General features: G+C 39.7%; 1 protein-coding gene across 2 annotated transcripts in view; it reads left to right on the top strand.

The window, feature by feature from the left end:
* Window positions 1-14,401, top strand: part of Rnf169 (ring finger protein 169) — a 69,587-nt gene that overhangs the window by 14,574 nt on the left and 40,612 nt on the right. The window lies entirely within an intron of this gene.

The following is a 14,401-nucleotide window of genomic DNA, read 5'->3' as shown; positions in this document are numbered from 1 at the left end:
CAAGCAAGCAGGTGTGCTAGGTCAACATAGTTGGCACTTAGCTGTAGTCCACACTCTTAGAAGGAGCTAACCCGAGAATAGTAACTGATTAGCTTACTTATGTTCTTTGTGGTCCTGGGGACTGACCCCACTGCCTCACATGTATTATGTAAATGCTCTAACTCTGAGCTATATCACCCCCAAGAGCAGGGGATCATATTAGTTTGGGTTTAGCACACATTTATGGTTTTCTCTTATTTCTCTTCTTGCTGCAGAGGGGTGCACTTAATTTAATACTAGATTTTCTCCTTTTGGAGGGCTGGCTATGGTGGCCAGTACCTGTCATCTCAGCACTCAGAGACTGATGCAGGAGGGTCATGTGTCAGGGCTACATGGTGAGATTGCATTTGACAGTTTTCTTTTGAGGTTTAGTAGATAGGCGCATATATACATGGGTAACTTGAGACTGTTGATAGTGACTCCTGTGTCCCGTGTATACACTTAATGTATGTTTCTAAGAGGTACATACATACATACATACATGGGTATACCTGTATGTACCTTTGTGTGTACCACAGTCTATATGTAAAATCAGAGAACTTTGGGGAGTTACTTCTCTTCTTCCAACATGTAGGTTTCTGGGATCAAATTGATGTCCTTAGGCGTGCTACAAGTGTCTTTACCTGCTGAACCATCTCAGTGGTGCCATTTTAGTCTCTTTCTGTTTTCTCTTGGGCATACTAGGCTTGTGTTCCTGCTTATTCCTCTTTTATTCTTAGGGCCTGTGTCTCTGTTGTTACAGTCACTCAATAATCATTGCTCCAACGTCTTCCCTCCCATCCATACCACTCTCAGAGGCATGTCATGTCACTTTGCGCCTTAGATGCAGAAATACATTGCTTTGTGTCTAGAGCTAACCCTGGGCTCTAGTCCTGCCTTTTGGCCTCCTCAGCAGCTGTTTCTGCCATCGCTCCACTCAGCACTATCCTCTGTTCTGTCCAGCGCACTCATGGACTTTACGAGTGGCTTGCTTGGCTTTGCTGGTATGTTTTCTTGATCCCTGGCATAACTCAGCCCTTCCAGGGAACCTGGCCTTTTTAATCATGTCAGCTCCTGTTAGTTGGTCCTTCTTTTTCAGATTTACTCATGAGCCTGCATTCGCCATATAATTACTTCATCTCATAATTTGAAAAAATAGTTGGGTCTCACATGTGCTTTTATCACGAAATCGTGTTTTTCTTACAATGCTTATGAAGTATGTGGATTTTAAATTCTTCTGGGTACAGTGGAACAGATTGTAGCAGACAAAGACTCCTGCTGAGAATAACTAGAAGAGCCTTATTTTAAAAATCCACATGAGAGCACTGTAAGGTTGCCAAGGCAGCCAGAGCTTCAGACTTGGATTCTTGGTGAGGGAAGGAAGCAGCTAGTAAGAAGCAGAGTCAGATGTGTTCTCCTCGTGGGCCTGAGGAGATAAAAAGTGTAGCTCAGGGTGCCAGGCAGCCAGACCTGAGAGGCCAGGACCCTAGTAAAGAGGAGGGGCAGTTCCCTCACCTGCTATCCCTTGGAGCGTCTGCTGGCTAAAGTGGGTAGGGTAAAGGCAGGGAGCTTCACAGAAGCCTTTGAGAAACAGGCAGTCTTTTAGCTTTCCTTCAGTGTTGAGGAAGAAGATGTCCAGGAGCTTCTGAGGAAGACAGGCATGTCGAATGCCTGGGTTCTCCATTGGACCCCTGTGGGGTGTGCTCAAGGGCAGAGTCAAGTTTACAGTCAGGAACCTGCAGGCAGTTTTGAGTCTGTTCATGTCCTCTTTAGGTTGTGGGGTGATTTACTCTCATTCTGAGTGGGGTTAGGGAACATGGAGAGCCTCAGTAGGGAGATGATGTCATTAGTGCTGCTGCTTTTTAGGCACAGTGGATGGCATCTTACCCAAAATCACCAGGCCAGTTCAGAAGCTAGGATAAAAGCAGACATTATAGGAGCAACTGTTAGAGAAATGGTGTCCCACTTAGATAGTTGTTTGTTTCGTCTCAGTTTGAAGGTCATTCAGATTACAGTCTTCATTGTTGTGAGAGATCTGTAGTGAACATTCTTGTACATAGGTCTTTGCACATATAAATATCTTTAAGATACAGTATCCTATGCATGCTACCTTAGTCTCTGTGAGTTATTTGTGCATTAATCGTTGATTTAGAGGGCATTGCTTTCTTGGTGTCTTCCATCCCCTCTGACTCTTACACTAATTCTTTCTCTTCTTCTTAGGGTTCCCTGAACCCCGAGGAAGGGATGTGATGGAGACATCCTGTTTAGGACGGAGTTCTCCAAGGTCTCTTACTCTGTGCATAATGTCTGGCCATGGTCTCTGTACTTGTTCCCATTTGCTGCAGGAGGAAGCCTTTCTGCTGATGGCTGAGCAAGGCAGTCATGTTTGATTTTACCCGAGGTTCTGGGCTGTCTACTCTTAGGGTCTTGTTCTTGGTCATGCAAGCAGTGTTGGGTGTGGGCTCCATCTCATGGAATGGGCCTTCTGTCATATCAGATATGGGTTGGTTACTCTCACAAGCTCTGTGCCGCCATTGCCCTAGTGTATTTTGTAGGCAGGACACCTTTGTAGATGAAAAGGTTTGTGGCTGATTTGGAGTTTGCACTGCTCTTTTGGTAGCATGCAGATTATCTTCCTGTACCAAAGATGTTAGGACAGGAGCGAATGTTTTGTGTAGGCACAATGTTTCCATGTTTAATGTTGTGTGGGTGTTATTTTTAACGTTGGAGCCTTGCTATCAGTTTATGGAGAGCAACTTGTAATATTAACAGCAACCTGGGTTGTTTGGGGGTTCATATAGGACCCCTTTGGCCAACAACTCAATTAGATATAATCCAGTCTGGTATTGGAAGCTTCATTTGCTAACAAGGGATGGCCAGCTAGGTGTCGGTCTCCTCCCATTATTTGGCAGTTTTATTTAGACGACCTTCATATGTGTGTATATTTTAAGAAGTTTCTACTGTGTTAGGTTTATATACCACTCCAGGACCTGCTGCACCAGTTGGGGTCTAGAGCCAAAAGGGAAAGTAGACAAGTGCCCCCTTCCTTATTCAAGCAATTTCCAGTTGATAACCACTGGCCAATGTGAATTTACTTTTCTCAAGGGAAGTCTCACAGGGGAAACACACTCTTGTTAAAGACGGCACAGCCAGCAGTAGATGGCCACAGAAAGTGAGCTCAGCAGAGGCTTTACAGGACCCTTGGCTCAAATGTCTTGTCAGGAAGCTTTTTTATTTTAATATAATTTTTTGAAAATGTATTTTATTGGTTTGTGTGTGTGTGTGTGTGTGTGTGTGTGTGTGTGTGTGTGTGTTCCCCCTTCCCACAGACAGTTTCTCTGTGTAGTCTTAGATGTCCTGGAACTCACTTTGTAGACCAGGCTGGCCCCAGACTCAGATCTGCCTGTCTCTGCCTTCCTCAAGTGCTGAGATTAAAGGCATGTGCCACCACTGCTTGGCTTAATTTTATTATTATTTTTAATTATATATATACATATATTTTTTCTTTTTATCCTATAGATCCTTTGCATATATATTGTGATTTCCAGTTTAGTGTTTTTATGGGATTCCTGACTGTGTAAATGAGTGGGTCTCTGTTTTCTGTGCCTTCTTTTGGGCTTTTTCCCTTCTGTTTGTTTTGTCTAATTCTGGTGTGTTGGTTTTTGCTTTATTATATTATTATCATTCATTCATATATATATATATATATATATAGCTTGTTTCTGAGAGACAGATGGGAGGGGAGAGAGGGGGGAGCTAAGAGGAGTAGAGGGAGGGAGACTGTAATCTGTATATATAATGTATATATATAATTTTTTTTCAAGTTAAAAAAGAGACCGTATTCTTACCAACTCTTGTCTGTACCAGACTTTCTGATATTTGCCAATCTGCTACATTAAAGCATTTTGTTTTTAAATGATTTATATAACCTAGGCTGTAATTTCCTATGTCCTTTGTCTGTTGATGTGTATGTGTGTGTGTATGTGTGAGAGAATCTGATTTCCAGGACTTCAATCATGGTTTTTATACAATACTGGGGCATTAGCAAATTAAACTCTATGTACCTCAGTTTCCTTGTCTGGAAAATGGTGATAAAGACACATTACAGAGACATCTGGCTCCTATTAAAGGATGGTTGATTTTAACCCAGTACAAGGTAAGAGCAGAAGGTTGAGAGCATTTCAGGAGTAGCTGTGGGCAGAATGTGGTTTAGCCAGGAGCTATAAACTGTGAGGAAGGAATGAGGTGATATAAAACTGTAGAGGTGGCAGAGACTGTGTTTTATGACTGACTCTTATACTGTATTGAAATATAAGTGGTGTGGAACCAGCTCTGGTAGTTAGAAACAATTATCCCTTTATGTTTGAAGAGAGTGCGATACTCCCTAGTTAAACATTTTGTGGTAGATATTAATTTAGCTATGTATTTGCATGGTGGTAAATAAGTCACCAAACACTTACAGCTTACAACCTTTTTAATTTATTGTTTTATGTCATGTCTGTAGTTTTAAGATGTGGTTGTAATATTATAAAATTATAAATGACAAATTACAAGGATAAATGGCTAGTTGGAATATTCACATTCAAATCTAAGACATAGTAGGTCTTAAGACTCAACAAATCCAAAATTCTCTTTTATTCTGCTACATTCATAGGAAATTAAACTTTGTTAGTGGGGACATTTTGGCTTGTCCAGGGACTAGAGGACTGTTGACTTTGGCCATTGGCTTGTAAGCTAGCGTCTTCCAGTATAGTGGAGTAGGGTTTGTTTTTCTAACACTACATTGAAGGACTAGAAAGATGACTCAGTGGTTAAGAGCACTGGCCTCTCTTACAGAGGATCCAGGTTCCATTCTGAGCACCTACATGGCTGCTCAGGATTATCTGTGATTCCTATTCAAGAGCATCCAGTGTCCTCTTCTGGCCTCCACAGGCAGGTGTATAGTGCACAGATAGACATGCAGACAAAACACCCATGCATAGTAATTAAAACAAAAATGTCTACATCAAATGTGGGTGTTTTGGTAGTGACACTGGACTTGGGGCAAGTAGCAGAATGTCTGCCTGGTAGTTCATTTGTTTTCATTAACAAATCACCAATCACCCTGCCCCAGAGAATCCATTTTAAGAAGGACCTTTAAAGATGTTTTTCTGTTCTTAGAATGTTCATTAGACTAAAGTCTTGTGGTTAGGTTACTGACCACAGGTGTGTGTCATCCTTAAGACACCTTGTCCCTTGGGAGTTTCTCTTCTTGGTATGCAGAGTTAGAGGGTAGACATCAGGAAATTCTGTCAGCTCTGGATTCCTTTATGAATGGGGATATCTGTGCTCTCATGCACCCAAAGCCACGTCTGGCATTGTCTGTAAGGGAAGTAGGTGTGAGCAGTTCTTGTGCTACTAAAACATTTGGGAATCACTGAACAGTTGGTAGCTGTTTTCCTAGATAGGCACTTTTAACTGACTAAGCAACAAGGCCCCATGGGATTGGTAGATTTGTGTTTTCTTTAAACTAACTGCTCTGAACAAGAAAGGGTTGTGTTGCTTTTCCTGTTGTCCAGGACATCTTGTTCCTCTGCTTATGATAGTGTTACTAGCATTTCAACCTCAAGTTCCCCTTTTGGGGTAGAGGAAGCTGACATATAATCCTAAGAAGGATTATATAGGAAGTGAGGGAAAATTAAGTAAAATCCCACATCAGCAGATAAAACCATCTTACAAATCATGGAACCAAATGTTTTACCTACTGATAATGTTAAGTGTCTGCTACATAGTCTCCATTCAACTGTGAAAGGATGATTTGAAAGAAGAACTTTTGAACCAACAAGATGGCTCAGCAGGCAAGATGCATCCTGTCAGCCCTGTCCACCTGAGTTCAATCCCTGTGGTCCTTGTGGAGGAAAGAGTGCTGACTACACAGGTTGTTCTTTAACCTCTGATGCACACAGTAGCAAACACCCACCTCCTGTAAGTTAATAAAATTACAATAAAAAGTTTAAAAGAGGAGCTTTTATTTTCTGGCCTTTGCTTGGTCCATTTTCTTTATACTCGTTCAGGCAGATTGAAATGCCACACTTCACAGAGTTTCAGAAATGTGACTTTGATGGCATAACTGCTCTAAGCCAATAGCATTTTACCTGTAAGATTGAACTATAGTGGAATTTTACAGACTTCAGAAGAATATTGACTAGCAGATAAGAGGGAATTAAAGGTTGGTCTGAATCAACTATAGATGTGCTGATTGCTATCATCTCTCCTATACAAACAGACTGAAAGAGTTTGTAAAGCTAGGCATTTAGTAGTGCACATTTGTAATACCAGCATTCAAAAGTCTGAGGCAGGAAGATCTTGAGTCAGTTATCCTGCACTGTGTGTGTGTGTCTGTCTGTCTGTCTGTCTGTCTGTACCCAAACACCATCCACACTGACTAGGAACACTTATAGGACTCAGCATATAGTTCTACTCATAGCTGTGATCTAGGGTAGTGAAATAATACTGAGCAAAATAAAAAATAATACTAAAGAAACATTTCTGTGGAACAAAGTCTGGAGGAAAGTAGATACAGGCTTCCAAAGTCTTCTCTGAGTGGTGGCATGCAAGATATGGATTACTCCCCCAGCAAAGAAAGTAGAACACTGTGTGAATGTTGTCAACCAGGGAAGCTTGCTGGAGACTTAGTGCCTAGAGTTTTTATAATGAATGGATCACATACACTTTCTGCTGAGCATGTACCAAGATTTCATACTGACAGTAGGTAAGCAGATATTCCTAGAATCAGGTGCAGTAAATCATTCTTACTGGTAAGTCAGGGAGGATAGGAACCCTAGTTGAATCCTAGTTGAAGGCATCAGCCAAAGGCTAAGTTGGTAGGCAATTCTTCATAATAACAGTTAGATCTACCATATCTCTTTTTGGCAGTGTATGGTTTGTATGTATGTGATATTTAGTATATAGTGTGTGCTCATTAACTGTTACATTTTTATTGTAAAGATTTTATTTTATATTTTTGAGACAGCATCCTACTGAATAGCCCAGGCTGAGCTTAGGCTGTGTATCTGTGGTGGATTGGAATTTACAAAGATCCTTCTCCTTCAGTTTCCTGAGTACTAGGGTTACAGATATATACCACACAGATGGGTCCATTGTAAGGATTGTTTACTGACTGCTAACACTAATACTACTTATAATTATGGTATGCTTTCTTGTGAGGTAGATTAGGTTTTTTTTGTTTTTTTTTTTTTTTTTTTTTTTAATCATTATACTTTGTGGGGTTTTCCTGTAGGCCTTATAGCTGGCAGGGAGATGATCCAGGTGAGAGAAGAATGAAACTAGGTTCAGCCTGACTTAGGTAAATTGTGCTGGGCCAAACTTGGAGAGTCTGACACCACTTGGTTTATTTTAGACATATTTAAGCACAGCATGATTTTGGAAACAGTTTTCTAATAACAACTCAATCCCATGAGTATAACAAAGCTTAAGAAATGTTTACATTGAAATTCTTTATAAAGTACATCTAGCGTTTCTCACACAGATGGGTACGTTGACTCGGGTAGTGCCCAAGATTTAGGGTCTGGGAGAGTGACGGAGGTGAACATAATGCCTGTGGGTGTCAGGATTGGCCTGGCCCTAAGATAACATGGAAGTCACTTAGGCCATTGTAAAGCACAAATGACATCACTCAGATAAAGATGGGTTTTATGTCCTAGAAGCAGAGAAGAGTTATAGGGAAAGGGTCTAGGATAAGTAAAAACAAATTCTGGGAGATGTGGGCAGAGTCTGTCTCAACAGACACCAAAAGAACACAGATGGTAAACTGCATCCTTTCTCAGCATTCCAGAAAGAGAGGTAAAACTCTCTTTGAACAAACAAGCCTGCATGTTAAGCTTTTCCTGGTGTCTGCAGGGCTTACCTGTGCGTACAAGGATCTCTTGACCTTTACAGTACCTTAAAAAATATAGAGATGGTGATAATGATGATGATTTATTTATGTAAGGTCTTCTTAGATAGCCCAGGCTGGCCTCAGAGCCAAGTTTCTCCTGTCTCACCCTTTTGAATGTGAAGATTACAGGCCTGGGCCATCATGCTTGGTTTAGCATTTTACATTTTTAAAGCCAAACAACCCATTATTCTAACCCAATATTCAGATGATTTATGTCAGTCCTAATGTTAGTGAATATATGATAGCACCCTGCTCTTGTCTTTTGATTTCAAACAAGGCAGAGACATGGTAAAATATAGAATAGATCATAATAATTGTGGTCTAAATGCCTATGAGGTAGGTTGGCCAGTATTTTGATTCATATTTGATAGATGAGGAGACTAGAACAAAGCAAAGCTTTGCCATCTCTAAATAATTTTATTTCACTGGCAGAACAAGTGTCTGAACCAATATGTCTTTTACACATCTGCACGGTTGTGATCCCAGATGCTAAGTTCCTGTTTATCCTTGTATGAATTTCTTAATGTTCCAAAGCAAATTTAGCTTTTTGTGCAAATGTACATATAAAAACAGCTAGATCTGTGTTTCTTATAAGTTTAAGTTGTAAATAAAAACAAATTATATTTTTTCTTTTTTATTGGATATTTTATTTATTTACATTTCAGATACCATCCCCTTTCCCCATTTCCCCTCCCTAGAAACCCCCATCCAATCCCCCCTCCTCCTTTTTGCTTTTATACCATTTTAATTACATGCAAGTATTAAGGTCAGTTCTAGGTTGAGGAACTAACAATACAATAGATGCAAATAGTCAAGGAACAAGCAAGATAATAAACACAAATAGTCAAAGAACAACCAAGGCAATAAACAAAATTCTGTGACCACTCCCATGATCACGGTTTCTAAGGGCTTATCAGGATGACCAAAATAATATTCCCTGTCCTAGCCCACAGTCATTTTCATGTCTGAAGCCTACTTCCTTGTTCTAGCCTAAAATTTAGATTCCTGACTGAAATTACTTCTTTGTTCTAGCCTAATGTCAGATTCCTGCCTGAAGCCTACTTCCTTGTCCTTAGCCAATGTCATATTCCTGCCAAGCAGCCCATTTCCTTGTCCTTGGCCCATGTTAGATTCTTGCCAAGCAGCCCCAAAGGCTTTCCACCTCTCCCCCTTTTTTATTTCATAAACAAGACTGAGCCTGTCTTAGGTCATTCTGCCAAGAATGCCTCCCTTACCCATTGTGATATATGCATTATCAAAACCAATGCACTTCTGTCTTAGGTTGGTAAGGCTCTGTGCAGAATCTTACCTGTCCTTGGTTTGCCAGCTGTTTAATTTAATAACTCTGTCTAAGGGTCCATTTTCAGGTTCAAGCCATGTACTTTGGCTGCCAACATGTTGATGTTGTTAAAGACAAGCTTTAACACAATGGGCAGGAATAAAAGTATTCCCAGGACAAAAAGGGCTAGCATGATCAAGCTGTATATGCCAGTCTTGAAGCTTGACCAAAATAGAAATACTGACTTTGGGTCATAGGTAATTTTATCAGCAGTATCTGCCACATCAACGCTCAGCAGAGCGACATTCTTTAAATTCATAATCTTACTATGCAAAGTTAAAACATCCAGAGAGGTGTTAGAATTAAGCCAAATACACTCCAAGTATCTTTAAACTTTTTCCTAAGTATAATGACCACCACTGTAAATTTTAGAACTAACATGAATCCAATGGTATTTGGCATGATACTCGAGATGGTCCCTTACTCTTAAACTCTGAACCTCCTTTCAATAATTTGAATAGGATAAAGAGCATCAATCTGTTCTTCCAAATGCCTATCTAAATCCTCTTGTGCACTGAACACATTAGTAACATTTATTGCTAAATGATTCACAAAAGTAGCTGTCTTAACTTCTTGTGTCAAAGCAATTGCAGAAGCAGTGGTGCTAGCAATTAATGTAATTAAAGCTGTTATACCAGCAATAATCAAGCCCACTACCCTCTTGCTTCTGCTTAAAGCCTGACTCACTTCTTCCAGTACTTGCAGGCTATTTTTAGAACACCAAGGTTCTGTGATACTGAGGGCAGTAAAACAAAAGCTGTTTGATAGACCTCCATAACTGACATGCCGGATTTCAACACACTAACACAATTAGAAAGTATACAATAGTTCAACTTACATTAAATACTGTAGAAGAAACAAAAGTAATTTTAACTTGACAATTAAAAGAGCCTTAACACATGTACTAACACTTGTTTGAAATCTAGATCCTGTCCCAATTTTATCTCTTGCTAACATAACATCATAGAGAACTGCAGCTAACTTCCAAATATGTCTCTGAAAATGTCCAGAACCAGACTTCCAAATGAAGACTTTATTTCCAATATTGGATTGATTTCTAGACCAGTACATGATTGAGTTTCAATAACTGGTCACATTTAAGAAAAATACAAGAGTCATTATAACTTCTCTTTTTGATTCTATGTTCCACAAGATCTAAAAACTTGAGGCAAGGCAGTTTGTCTTATCATAGCAAAGGTGGGTCAGGAATGTATGTCCAATACAGCCTCCCAGTCACCATTGTCAGGGCACTCAGCAAACTCACAGGTCAGCATCATTCTTTATCAGGGCATCAGCATGTCTCACCTGTCGCTCTGGCAGCCACCATGCTCCTTCAGCATCCTGCAGAAAAAACACAAACATGCCCTTTCCCCCATATTAAATACCTATAATCCTGGGCATGTTAGAGCTCCTGGGAGTGCAACCTCCTCTGGGTTTTGGGGATTGGATGCAGAACTGATGCCCTAGGACTGCTCCCAGCACTGGTGCAGATTGGAAGGGTCACAAATTATAATTTAAAAAGCATTATACTACTGATATAGTATGATATAGTCTTATGTTTAATAAATTGTGCTATATGCTGCTCTGTTTGAAATTATTTAAACAGTTTTCACTCTCCTTATCCTCATTTGATTTTTAAGCCTATAATGAATAAGATCATTAATGAGAATTATTTACTATTGTTTTGATTTTATAGAGGAGGGAACCAAACCTTTCTTATCCAAGGTTCTTATGCTTGTCTAGGATCAAGTTTAAAGTTTTAGATTATTTACAAGATGAAGATACTATACTCTTGAGACTTGAAAATTTTATTCATTTTTAAAATTAGTGTATATATTAGTTACATAAAATAATAGAACTTATTGTGTACTAAATAACCACCAAGAACTGTTTTAGACAGAAAATTCCCTAATGGTAAACTAAGTTGCTGTTTCTGCCCAGCTATCACTGAAGTATTTTATTCTCTTGTGTTGGACAGTAGTCTTATTTATAAGCCTGCATAAGATCATGTTCCTTATGTTGCTCCTCAAAATACTTAGAATTTTTGAAAGTGACTCTGAGAAGATTGTCATGGTTTGTACCAAAAGGGACTATGATAGAATTGATTATGTCTTAGTCCCAAGTACAGAAGCCATAAAAGAACATTTGGAGGCCAGGTGTGGCAGTGCATGCCTTTAACCCTAATCCCAGCTCCCGGGAGGCTGAGGCAGGCGGATCTTGGAGTTCCAGGAAAAGAGCCTGTGTTAAAAAGAAAGAGAGAGAGAGAGAGAGAGAGAGAGAGAGAGAGAGAGAGAGAGAGAGAGGGAGGGGAGGGGAGGGGAGGGGAGGGGAGGGGAGGGGAGGGGAGGGGAGGGGAGGGGAGGGGAGGGGAGGGGAGGGGAGGGGAGGGGAGGGGAGGGGAGGAGAGGAGAACAGAACAATTTGAGTAATCTACTCTAAAAGAATACCCACCATAAGCAGAATCCACACCATGATAAAAGGAAAAGTAGTGTTCTTCACTTATACAGAGGGCTTTAACAAATCAGGAAGATGGTCTTAATGCAATCAACACAGGAACCAGATCTCTAGATGTAAGCTACTCTTAGCCATGTGGGAAGTCCTGGTGTTCCTCATGAAATATCTACAGGAATGTCATTGTTGCCAACACTTAGTGCTGAACAGATGGCAGCTTTGTGCTGGGCTGGTGGGTCCATCACCCAGTGTAGTCTTAGGAAGGTGGGTTTATTATCTGTTCAAAAACACGATCATCTGCAGCTCAACATTCAGTTGCCAGCAGTTTGGCCTGTGGATAAACAAGCAGCCATGCAAAAGAATAATATGTTAGTTGTTGTAGTGTTATAACAGTCACTGAAGGTTGAAGCCCAGCGTGGAACCCCATTTGGATTTAAAAAAAAAAAACAAAAAAACTTTCCTCTTTTTTTTTCCTCTTGGTTTTATCAGCTTCTGATTTACTGTTTATTTCAGGGTGTTTATGAAAAATAATAGAAACAGCTAAAGTAATAAAAAGCAGAAATCTACACTTGCAAATTTAATTAAAAAAGGAATTGAATGATAAAGAATATTGGGTAACAGTTGGCAGTTGCATAGCTAGAAAGATCAACTTGGAAATGGCAGCCAGTGTTAAAGGAGACTTTCTAGTATGGATTATTTGAAACTGTGTGAATGTCTTTGTAATGTGGTATATTATAAATATGTTGGGTTTTTTGTTTTCCTTAATACACACACTGTTCATTGGGTGGACACATAAATGTAAATATGATCAAATGTAATATTTTATTGTATTTCACTAACTTTTGGCTTGCTCAATGTGTATTTTTAATTGTGGTATATTAATTTTCTTACCATAATTTTATGTAATTTCTCCCTAAAACTTTGCTTGTTCACTATATGTAGGTTCATACGGGTTCATGACTGTTATCTTTTTAATAAATATTTTGTGTTTTTAGATAAGTAAGGAAGTATACTAGTTTCCTTTCTGTCCTTGTGATAAAATACTGGCCAAAATCAAGTTAAGGTAGAAAGGAATTATTTGAAAACCTCCAGGTCCTGGGCCATCATTGAGAGAAGTGAAGACAAGCACTGAAGCAGGAACTGAAGCAGAAACCATGCAGACTGCTGCCTGCTGGCTCTGGCACAGTTCACACTTAGCTGCTGTACACAGCCTAGGCTGCCTGCAGAAGCTGAATGGTGCCCCTACAGAGCACGGCCTCCTGCACCTGTTAACATGCCGGACCATCTCTGGCTCAGGTGACCCTAGACTGTCAAGAGGACCCCACTGCAATGCTTTTTATAGTAGGGGAGAGAGATTGGCCTGAGTTGTGGAAGCACTGTTCTTTTAGTCATTATACAGTTTCCCCTTTGTCCCCATTAAAGTTTTCCTTCCAGCTTTCCTAGGCACTCGTGGTCCTGCATTAAGCAGACTATTATAACCCATAGCTGCCTACCTCAGTTGTACAGTGGGTGTAATGCCTACTGTAATGTTTCTGTGAAAGTTTCTCTGAAAAATATGTGAAGTGAGTTACCTTTGATAGGTTTTCAGTAGTGCATTTAAAGTACTTTAAAAAAGAGATTTATTTTTTGTGATGTTTGATCTGCAGATATTTATGTACAAAATTTATGACTGGTGCCTGTGGAGGTCAGAAGATGGATTGGATCTCCTGACTGTGAGCCACTGTGTGGGTTCTAGGAATTGAACCCATGTCCTATGGAAGAGAAGCCAGTGCTCCTAACTGCTGAGCCATCTTTAGCCCCTAAAGTACTTTTTAAAAAGGAATTTTGCTTTGTTTTTTTTTTTTTTTCCTCCTTTTCTCTTTAAAAGCATCAGCTTTGAATGTATTTGCTTGTAAGTGGAATGTGCTTTGGGATCTGACAGAGATAGTCATGGGACTTGAAGTGGGGGAAGGTGATAGATTGTTTGTCTTCCAAACTGAGGGCGGAGTGTCTTTTTAGTGCATGGGAGAACTTTGAGTCCCTGTTTCTGAATCTGCATCAGGTCCACTGTTCTTAGTTTCTTCTTTATTCTTCAACATACTTTCTTTTGAAAATATTTGAGACAACTGAAAAAAGGACAAAAGGCTTTTGAGGAACTTAGTTTTTATAGAGCCAACACTGGGAGGTTAAAGTTACCAATAAATTGTAAAATTATCATTATAGTTAGAACACTAAATATCATGAGAATATAAACTATTGTCATATTTACAGAGATAAAGTGTATACCCCTCTACCCTTTTTAATAATAGGTTCTTGCTCTATAGTCCAGGCTATTAATGAATTTATGGCAATTCTGCTTTTGGCTCCTGAGTGCAGGGATTACAGGAATGTATCAGCATGCTTGGCTTCTTGGTTTTTATGACTTACCTTTTATTCCTGTTTTAAATTTTTATTTTTACTGTCTATTTGCATAACAACCATGTACTTTATGTGCCTTATAGACCTCATTCTTTGATTTACAAATAGAGGATAGAAAGAGAGAAGATAGAATTTTAGATGGGAAATCAAATTTTCGTGTATATGGTTCCTGCTTTATGGTTAACTAGTCAGGGGTTGAGTAGCGTAGTGATTTTGAAGATGATCAGTTAACAGAGCACCTTGAAGAACATGTTGGAAGT

The sequence above is a fragment of the Arvicanthis niloticus genome, chromosome 1, assembly GCF_011762505.2.
Source record: "Arvicanthis niloticus isolate mArvNil1 chromosome 1, mArvNil1.pat.X, whole genome shotgun sequence".
Lineage (NCBI taxonomy): Eukaryota > Metazoa > Chordata > Mammalia > Rodentia > Muridae > Arvicanthis > Arvicanthis niloticus.
The sequence above is the reverse complement of the archived record's forward strand: the minus strand, read 5'-3'. Positions and strand labels throughout refer to the sequence as shown.